General features: G+C 43.9%; 1 long non-coding RNA gene across 1 annotated transcript; it reads right to left on the reverse strand.

The window, feature by feature from the left end:
* Nucleotides 1–5,810: 5,810 nt before the first annotated feature.
* On the reverse strand, nucleotides 5,811–8,814 carry LOC122464243. The gene is made up of 3 exons (XR_006288186.1): nucleotides 8,706–8,814; nucleotides 8,505–8,593; nucleotides 5,811–6,482 (listed from the first exon to the last, which is right to left on the reverse strand). It is a non-coding gene; the product is annotated as an uncharacterized LOC122464243 (long non-coding RNA).
* Nucleotides 8,815–9,259: the final 445 nt, after the last annotated feature.

The following is a 9,259-nucleotide window of genomic DNA, read 5'->3' on the forward strand; positions in this document are numbered from 1 at the left end:
GAGGACGAGCTTGAGGAGAGCACACAGCACACCGTTCTCCCCGACAGCCAGGATCTTTTTATCACCCTGACTGAAGCACAAGGTTTAATAGCCCTTACAACATTTTGGTTGTCATTAGTTATGTTAATTCTGGAAATCCATTAAATATCCAATCCCTGTTCAAATCTTGTTAAGTTGTTGGCCTCAACAACTTCCCGTGGTAAATTTAAATCTCATGTTGAGTGAAAAGGGGTATTTTTTTTAAAAAAAATGTAAAACTATGTGAAATAAAGAAAAACTGGGATACACTAGAATCATTTCTGTATTGTGGTTAAGCTTGCCATAACATATAATTATTTATGGGCCTCTCTCTATGTGTCTGTCTTGCTTTGTTTCCCTCTTGTGTTTTTCCTTTTAAGGTGCCTCAGTGATTTAGTGAAGAGAACTAAAAATACCCACCTGAGGCCCATTAAAATTATTTTTTACTATAGCTGAACTTGCCACAGTGATTGCACAAGTTTCTTCCCCCTACAGTCTACTGGGCTTTCTTGTTAACTCCAACCCTATACATGTTAAAAGGCAAAATGTAGTCTGCCTTCCCAGATGCACACAAGCAGCCACTATTTTCTCAACTGGCTACAAAAACCAAACAGACTGTGATGAAGTCTAAACACACATTGTCCCTTTGGTTCCCTTTCTGCTGCCTAAAAATATATATTTTTAAAATACAATAATTTAAATAAGCTACTATTATATGTTTGATAGGAAAGCAGCAGTGAGAAGATGGTTCTTGCATTTTCTCTTGATGCCTGCAAAGTTAGTGGTCATACTTGGTTTTCATGGAAAGTTGTTTTACAGTCACATATCAGTCACTGAAGAGATTCTGACTCTCATGCTTATTAGTCTAACTCTTGCCATAGAAAGATCCATTGTCCTTGAGGAGTGCCGTCAATGCGGAAGGTCCTGGATGGAGAGGTGATCACCAGCATAGCCCTGGATAATCCACTCAGAATTTTGATAACGGGACAAAGACCCAGTCTTTAAGCAATCCAGTATTCAGCTGGAACCTAGTGTTGTTGTAAGCGGGGGAATAGTCCCGCTCTTGTGGGGAACTTTCCTGGCTTCTGAACTACCCCAGTGAAGTGGGCTAGCGAAAGGATCTGAGTCCTCGCTTCCACTTCCTTTACCCAGTAGCCTCCCTGCCCTTGAGGACTCCCCTTCCACTCTCCTGTCTGGCAGAGTCATCGTAACCCCAACAAGGCTGGGCCCAGGATTCCTGGGGGGCTCGACCCCCAACCCTGCTGTGGTCACCTAGGACAGGGGCTAGGGTGTCCCACTCCAGGGTACTCTGTCTGCACTGGGCACTTCTCTGACCCACTGACCGTTACATACAATTTAAAGCAAATGCAAGTTATTTAATCAACAATTAATTTTAAAAAGAATAAGGAAAAATGGGAAAGGTTAAAGGAAACACATTAACCCGTTCTGTGGCAGGGAACATCACAAACAGTGTCTCTGGAATGTCAGGGCAGTTCACAGTCTGTTCCTTGTAAGTCCCAGGCCGACTTCTCAGGCCCTGGCTGTGCTGTAGGGATGCTACGGGTTGGTCACTTGCAATGGTGGTGGCCTCACGCTCTCAGGCTCTAAGTGGTAGGACCCTTCTTCCCAGTATCGCCCCTGCCCTGTCGGGGTTACGATCCCAGCCTGGCCTGCAGAGCCCCTGGGCTGAGGCGTCTCCCTGTGCTCGGCCTGCTGCCGAGGGTCCCCCCTCGGTTTCCCCAGCTGCTCACCGCACCCAGCTCCGGACTGCTCCAGCCCCAGCTCCACCACTCTGTCTCTGCACTGCTGCTGCTGCTCTGCCTCCAGCTCCCTGGGCTGCTTCTTTGGCCCTTCTGCCTCTGGTTGCTACAGCTCTGCTCCCAGGACAGGTCTGCTCCGCAGGCTGCTTCTGTGACTCTGCTCCCAGCACTGACCTGCTTCGTTGGCTGCTTTTCTAGCCCCTCTGGCTCCGGTTGCTGCAGCTCTCCTCCCAGGGCAAGTCTGCTCTCTCTGGGCTGGGCCTCTGGCTTTGGGGCTGCAGCTCTGCTCCCAGGACAGGGTCTGCTCTCTCTGGGCTGCTTTTCTGGTCCCTCTGGATCTGGCACAGTTCTGCTCCCCAGCTTAACTTGGGCCCCTGCTTTCTCCTTAGCTCGGCCCCACTCTGTCTGACCCAGGCAATTCCAGCTCACATGGAGGACGGGACCTCCCTGGCCTCCTGACTCACTGATTAGCCTGCCCACCCTATCATTCAGGCTGACCTGGAGCATTGGCCTCTCCCCATTGTTCCTGTGGACTATCAGTCTCAGGGTCCTGGTTTCCCATAGACCCTTCCCCTTTTAGTACTGGGAGCTAGCCAACCAAAACACCCCCACTGAATGTTAGTAAGGGGGCAACAGTCCCCTTACATTGTGATCACAGGACAATAGCAATATGCTTAGAAAGTCAGTGACAGCAGGTTACACCAGGTAGAGCTTTTAAAGCGTCCATGGTTGTCATAAATATAAAGGGAAGGGTAAACCACTTTAAAATCCCTCCTGGCCAGAGGAAAAATCCTCTCACCTGTAAAGGGTTAAGAAGCTAAAGGTAACCTCGCTGGCACCTGACCAAAATGACCAATGAGGAGACAAGATACTTTCAAAAGCTGGGAGGAGGGAGAAAAACAAAGGGGGCTGTGTCTGTCTGTATGATGCTTTTGCCGGGGACAGAACAGGAATGGAGTCTTAGAACTTAGTAAGTAATCTAGCTAGGTATGTGTTAGATTATGATTTCTTTAAATGGCTGAGAAAATAGCTGTGCTGAATAGAATGAATAATCCTGTCTGTGTGTCTTTTTTGTAACTTAAGGTTTTGCCTAGAGGGATTCTCTATGTTTTGAATCTAATTACCCTGTAAGATATTTACCATCCTGATTTTACAGAGATGATTCTTTTTTACTTCTATTAAAAGTCTTCTTGTAAGGAAACTGAATGCTTTTTCATTGTTCTAAGATCCAAGGGTTTGGGTCTGTGGTCACCTATGCAAATTGGTGAGGATTTTTACCAAATCTTCCCCAGGAAGTGGGGTGCAAGGGTTGGGAGGATTTGGGGGGGAAAGACGTGTCCAAACTACGTTTTCTCAGGAACCCAGATAAAGTTTGGTGGTGGCAGTGGAAGTCCAAGGGTAAAATACCTTGGGGAAGTTTTAACCTAAGCTGGTAAAAGTAAGCTTAGGGGGTTTTCATGCAGGTCCCCACATCTGTACCCTAGAGTTCAGAGTGGGGAAGCAACATTGACAATGGTAGTGCACTGCAGTGATCAAAGCTGGATGCTATGGCATCTCAGTGGCCTATTATAAATCTGTTAGGATGATCTATAGTTTCCTGGACAGCCAGAGGTAGGAAAAGGTGCTTTTTTGCAGCTGTTGCCATACGTGTATAGAGGATAAAAGAGGCTGCATTCTCTTTTACAAGGAGGAGTGAGGATGGAAACAGAAGCCTTTTATGGAGGAGGATAATATATTTTTGGCTAGCTCTAAGTATTTTTCCTCTTCCTACCAGCATCACCCTGGCCTTCTCTGGGTGCTCCAGCCAAACAGCACTTCACCCAGGTGCTGATGTCTTGCAAGGCATTGGGAGATATGGCAAATGGTACTATTTGCCTTTGGTATTAAGCACATGTACAGCTAACTAAGTGTGTGTGTACGTGCACGTACAGCTGGCATTTAAGTCTAGGGTACCTTGCAATCTCCCCAGTGGTTTGACATAAAATTTTAACAGAGTGAGCTAAGAAAGTGAGGGCTGATAGAACTACAAGAGAGCTCTGAAGAGAGAGAAGTGCCATTTCGTTTCACTACTATCTAGAAAATACGCTCTCTCTCAGATGCTGACACTTACTACTTCTTGGTTTCCAAGGGGAACCAGCAGCAGTTCATGACTGATGGCATCAAATGCTGTGTAAGGATCCAGTAATATAAAATGTCTGGCATGAGTTTTTTGGAGGTTTTCAAGGAACGGTCTCAAGATTTTGGCACCATCAAATCCAGACCTGAAACCCGGCCTACAGCCTGAAACCCAAACCTCTGCCTAATTCTTGTCTAAATCCAAATTCAAATGCCAGCTCCTCAGAACAGCTGTACCGTGTAGGGAAGCTTAAATAGAAAGTGCCTGGCTCTAATCAACTCAAGCAATCTCATATTTACACCAGCACCGACATCACATAAAATGGTCCTTGAGGTGTTTCACTGTTGACACTTCTTTTCTACAAGTAGGAGGCAGAAGATACATCCATCGATACAGAAACAACAACAGAGTATGCTGATTAGCACATTGTCAAGAAGTCTTCAACTGTGCAAAGTGGCAGTGCTCTCTTCTGGTAATTACAAAACAAATCTGCTTCTTGGAAGCAGTGTAATATTTCCCCAATAGATACATACATTTCCTGGCTCCCATCTTTAAATTACAGCATTTGCCTGAGATTAAAGGAGCTAAATAGGCATTTTAGTTGCCAGTAAATTAAAAGCATCTCTTATTGGCCCTACAAGAAAAGGGTAATATTCAGACATGGTTATTCTGGACAAATCATCAAGTTTTCAGAACCGTATATTTAAAGATCCCTCATGCTCATGCCCCTTCTCACACAGTCTATCTTTGGTAAAAAGTAAGATGAGAACGCAAAGCTTCCTCTCTCTGCCCTGCCACTGCTGGGTTCTTTACCGCCCCTAGTTCCTTCATCTCTTCTGTCACAGTTTGATCCTTATGCTAGTACTTCTGCATCAGCTATACAAAACAGGCTACCCAACTCATTCCATCTTACTGGTTGCCCATCCCTATTTTAAAACGCAGCTCAAAACCCACATCTTCATTGCTCTTGTGATCCAGGTAGAACAGCTGCCTACAGCTAGCAAGCTATCAGCCAGTTCCCTTCGGTGCTTATGGATAATTTACCAACTGTACCCAAGTCCCAGTTGCAGAGTCCTTCCCGGAGAACAGAAGTCCCCTGTGAGGTAAAAGGATAACAACTGTTTTTTGCACAAAAAGCTGTGTTAATTTGTTCTGAGTCCCAACACAAATCAGAGTCCTTTCGTAGAGACCTTCTATCTATCCAGGCAGCTTATTCATCACGCAACAAACAAATGGGGACATACATCATTTGGGCTTGTAATGTTCACTCCAGGGCCTCTGAAGCCCTCAGGAAATGAAGAACAGTGCCTCCCTTAGGAGACTGTCTTTATACTTTCCTTTATTGATAATCAGGTACAGCTGTCCTGCCTCCTCTCCCCTGAGCAACAGAAGAAACACTTGGATCCTAATATCTCACTTTGCAAGCTTCCTTTTAATTGAGGAAACTGGGGTGTCATGATCACAGCTGAGCACCTTGTTGCCAGGAAGCATTCACTCAGCAGTGCCTGCCAGCAGAGGAACTTCCTTCGCCAGGAGTCATTTCCCTCTGGGTTAAGGAAAGACCAGAACTTCTCCTCCTCCCATCTGCCACTGGTAGATAAAGTTACAAGGCTTCCTCTTTTCCAATTACTGCTCCTCCTGCCATAAGAGAGGGCTCTCTCCCTGGTCACACAAAAAGAAGAGAAGGGCAGCCATCTCTATGTCCTTTCACTTTCTTCCCTTGGACCCTACAGAGGGCCCTCTCTGGGGCCCCACATCTACAAGTTGGGAGGATATGACCATGGACACCCTTGAGTATTGCTAACTCCAACCATAATAAATAAAATATAAATAAGTAAAAGAAAATCAGGAGACTGGTTTAAAATCATGAGATTTTAAAATGTAATAACTTTGAAGGGCTTTTTATTTACCTTCTGGTGTCGCAGCCTTTGGGTTTCACATTTTCAAGTTTTGTAAGCAACCATGAAAGAGAGAGAGAAACTTTCATTTTTAAAAAATGAGAGCTAAAATTCTCAGACAATCGCATGCTTCTGAGAACTGGGACTTTATGAAAGCCCCAGATATCAAAAACTCACAATAAAAATCACAAGAGTTGGCAACACTGCATGAAAGCTACATTAACTTTCCTGTTGAGTGCTTTTTGCTGTGGGACAGCTCTTAAACTGCTGCTGCAATCTCCCTTTATGTTAAATTCAGGAGACAAAAATAGCTGATCTATTCTACTCCCACTGTTAAGGGCAGATTTTGCCACCCTAACTCACTTTGCATAATACCTTAATACCATGCGTAGCCCCCTTGATTTCAACAGCACTACTTGCAGAGTAAAGTACTGCTCAGTGAGAGTAAGGATTGCAGAATATGACCTTTTTGCTGTGGAAAAACTAGTGAAACCAGGGTCGGCTCCAGGGACCAGCATTCCAAGCAGGTGCCTGGGGCAGCACTGTGAAAGGGGCGGCAGTCTGTGTGCCGTCAGGGCGGTGTCTCGTCTTTCCGCGCCAGCGGCAATTTTTGGTGGCAGCCTCTTTCCTAAGTGGCAGCTTGTGTCTTCAGATGTCCTGCTTGGGGCGGCAAAACCAGTAGAGCCGGCTCTGCTTGAAACAAAAGCAATTTATACTTCGAAATTTGCTACTGGTTCAATTTTATTTCAATAGTTCTACAAGTTCTTTCGAAAGTTCTTTGACATGGATTTAATTATTTATGCAGGGAGATTTTTTCAAAGGCACAAACGGCAACTAAGTGGCTAACTCCCGTTTGTGGCTTTCATCAGGGTCACATACCACAACTTTACTTTCATATGAAATTCAAACCCTTCCTCCTCTATTAAACTATCAAAGCATTGCCACCCTGGGAGAATCTGCTCTCTGCAAAAAATCTGCAAAGCCACTGCATTGTCTTCTTTCAATCAGTCCTCGAAACTCACCCATGTAGTAATGCATACAAAACACTTGATCAATGGTTATGAAATGGAGATATTGTGAGTGCTGCTAAATGTACCAAATAGGATAGCTTGACTGCTTGTTATCCCCACTTTGCTGAGCCTCACCTTTTGAGTTCCTATTTACCTAATAAAGTGCCAATCCTTGAATCTATTTGGGCTCCTAACATCCATTGATTTAAATTGAAATTAAAAGACTAGATACCTTTGAGGATCTGCGCCTAAGCTCTCTTTGGGGCAGGCGTGTGTTATATGTAGGGCCCTACCATTTTGATTAATTTCATGGCCAGAGGGTTTTTTAATTGGTCAATTTCATGTTTTCAGTTGTTTACATTTGAAATTTCAAGGTGTTGTAACCATGGCGTTCCCAGCTCAAAAAGTACCCGAAAGTGGGTCTGATTTCCCCCCCCCCAAAGTTGCCATGCAGAGGAAGGACAAGTCCTGTCCCTCCCCAGATCAGCAGGGACTCGCAACTAGGAGCCGCCTGGCTGGGGTGCTCCCAGGAGCAGGGGGAGATTGGACCCACCTCCACAAGTCTCCTCCAGCTGCAGGAACCTCTGGTGCTGGGCAGGGAGATTTCTGCAGCAGGGGGGAGGCACTCTGAGGTGGGTCTTATCTCCCCCTGAGAGCAGGAGCAGCTGTGCAGGGGAAGGACAAGCCGTGTCCCTCCACAGCCCAGCCAGGACTTCCAGTTAGGAGCCCTCCCAGCAGCAAGGGGTAGATCAGATTTAATGGGGAAGGGCTTATTTCATGGTCCATGACATGGTTTTTCATGGCCACGAAATTGGTAGGGCCCTAACTATATGTACGTACAACACACAGATTAGGCTCTTGGGCTCTACTGCTTGGTTTGGGCTGCTATGTGCTAACACAATGCAAATAATGAGGAATCATTAACTAGTATTTAATTGACAATTATTTCCTTTCTTGACCTGTCAGGCAAACTTGCTACACAGAAGAATATTTGGAATTGTATCCAACACTGGACCTTCCATACACCTTAACTATTAATTGACTTGTAATCTTGAGAATGACCCAATTAAAAGAGCATTTGTCTTATGCCAAAACATTTTCCTTCGCTGTGTGAACACTCTATACAAAGTCTTGTTCTGCTGCTAAGCTAAGCAGTTACTTTCCTCAGAGATTTTCATACATTGGAATTTTCCCTAACGTTTCAAACAAACATAGAAAGGGACTGGTAATGCAGCCTGAATACAAGCAGCATTCTAATTTCCATTATAAACACCCTCATTTCCTTCATCCTCTCACGTTCTCACCCACCTGTTTTTTCTCCAGATCAGATCATTGTTAATATGCCTCAGAGGAAAGAACCTTACACACAAATATGCTTCCCCTTAGGAGATCAAAGCGGTTTAAAGCTAATCTTGTTCCAAATGTCTTTTAATTTTGGTGACATCAAACTCATTGAAACCATTTCTTTTTTATACTAATAAAAACAAGTAAAAAAAGCTTTAAAATTAAGTTCACTTAAGGTAAAAATGGCATAATAATGATTGACATCAATTTGTGACATCAAAAAGTGTTCATTTTATAAAATGTGAAAGTAGAACCAATTAATGGTACCATTCACATCCATCTGATGCAGTCTTGCTTTGTGCTGTCAATATAAAATTAATTATGAGACAGATTCACTCTTATGTAAATTGATCAGTACCTTATTCCATGAATAGTCTTATTGAACTCAGTGGTGAATACTCAGGAAGGTTCTACTCAATCTGAGTAGGAGTGGCAAAATCTTGCCCTCTGAAATAGTTAGAAAAGGAGGCAATCATTAACACTTCTATTTCAGATATTATAAAATTGTTCAGTTATCTTGAAGAATAACCAAGCATGATATGATATAACCTTCCCTTACCAAGTGCTATGTGGTATACCATGCACTTCATTTTGGAACTCAAAGAGAACCAGTAAGATGTGCAAATAGCAGCATAATCACTGTACTTCCCTCTTTAATTCAATTTTGTAGCCTTTATGGGCTCAGCATTTAGGGATGAACATAGATTACAATCTTCACTTTACAGGAAGAATGTGCTAAATTAATTTCCTTTCCCATTTCCATTAAAACTGTTGTCATGAGAACAAATTAATTCTGTGCCATTTTCAGTTTGCCTCATTCTCTCTCTCTCACAAGAAAGGGACCTCAGAATTTTATTGCCCTGAAGAATCTCTGAAAGACAGCAGTTTGCTGGACAATTTTAACCTTTTAAATAGTCTGTTTTTGTTTCCTGTCCACTCAAATCTGTGTCATACATTGGGGAGGTTATGCAGGTGACACACAGCTCTACATCTCTATTTCATTAGAACAGACAGAATGGTATATCAGCTCACCTAGTGCCTAGCTGAAACTAAGACTTGGGTGGAAGCTAGCTGGCTGAGTTAAGATGGAGGCAATGGTGCTAGAATGGGAAA

This window comes from Chelonia mydas, chromosome 2, assembly GCF_015237465.2.
Source record: "Chelonia mydas isolate rCheMyd1 chromosome 2, rCheMyd1.pri.v2, whole genome shotgun sequence".
NCBI classification, from domain to species: Eukaryota; Metazoa; Chordata; order Testudines; family Cheloniidae; genus Chelonia; species Chelonia mydas.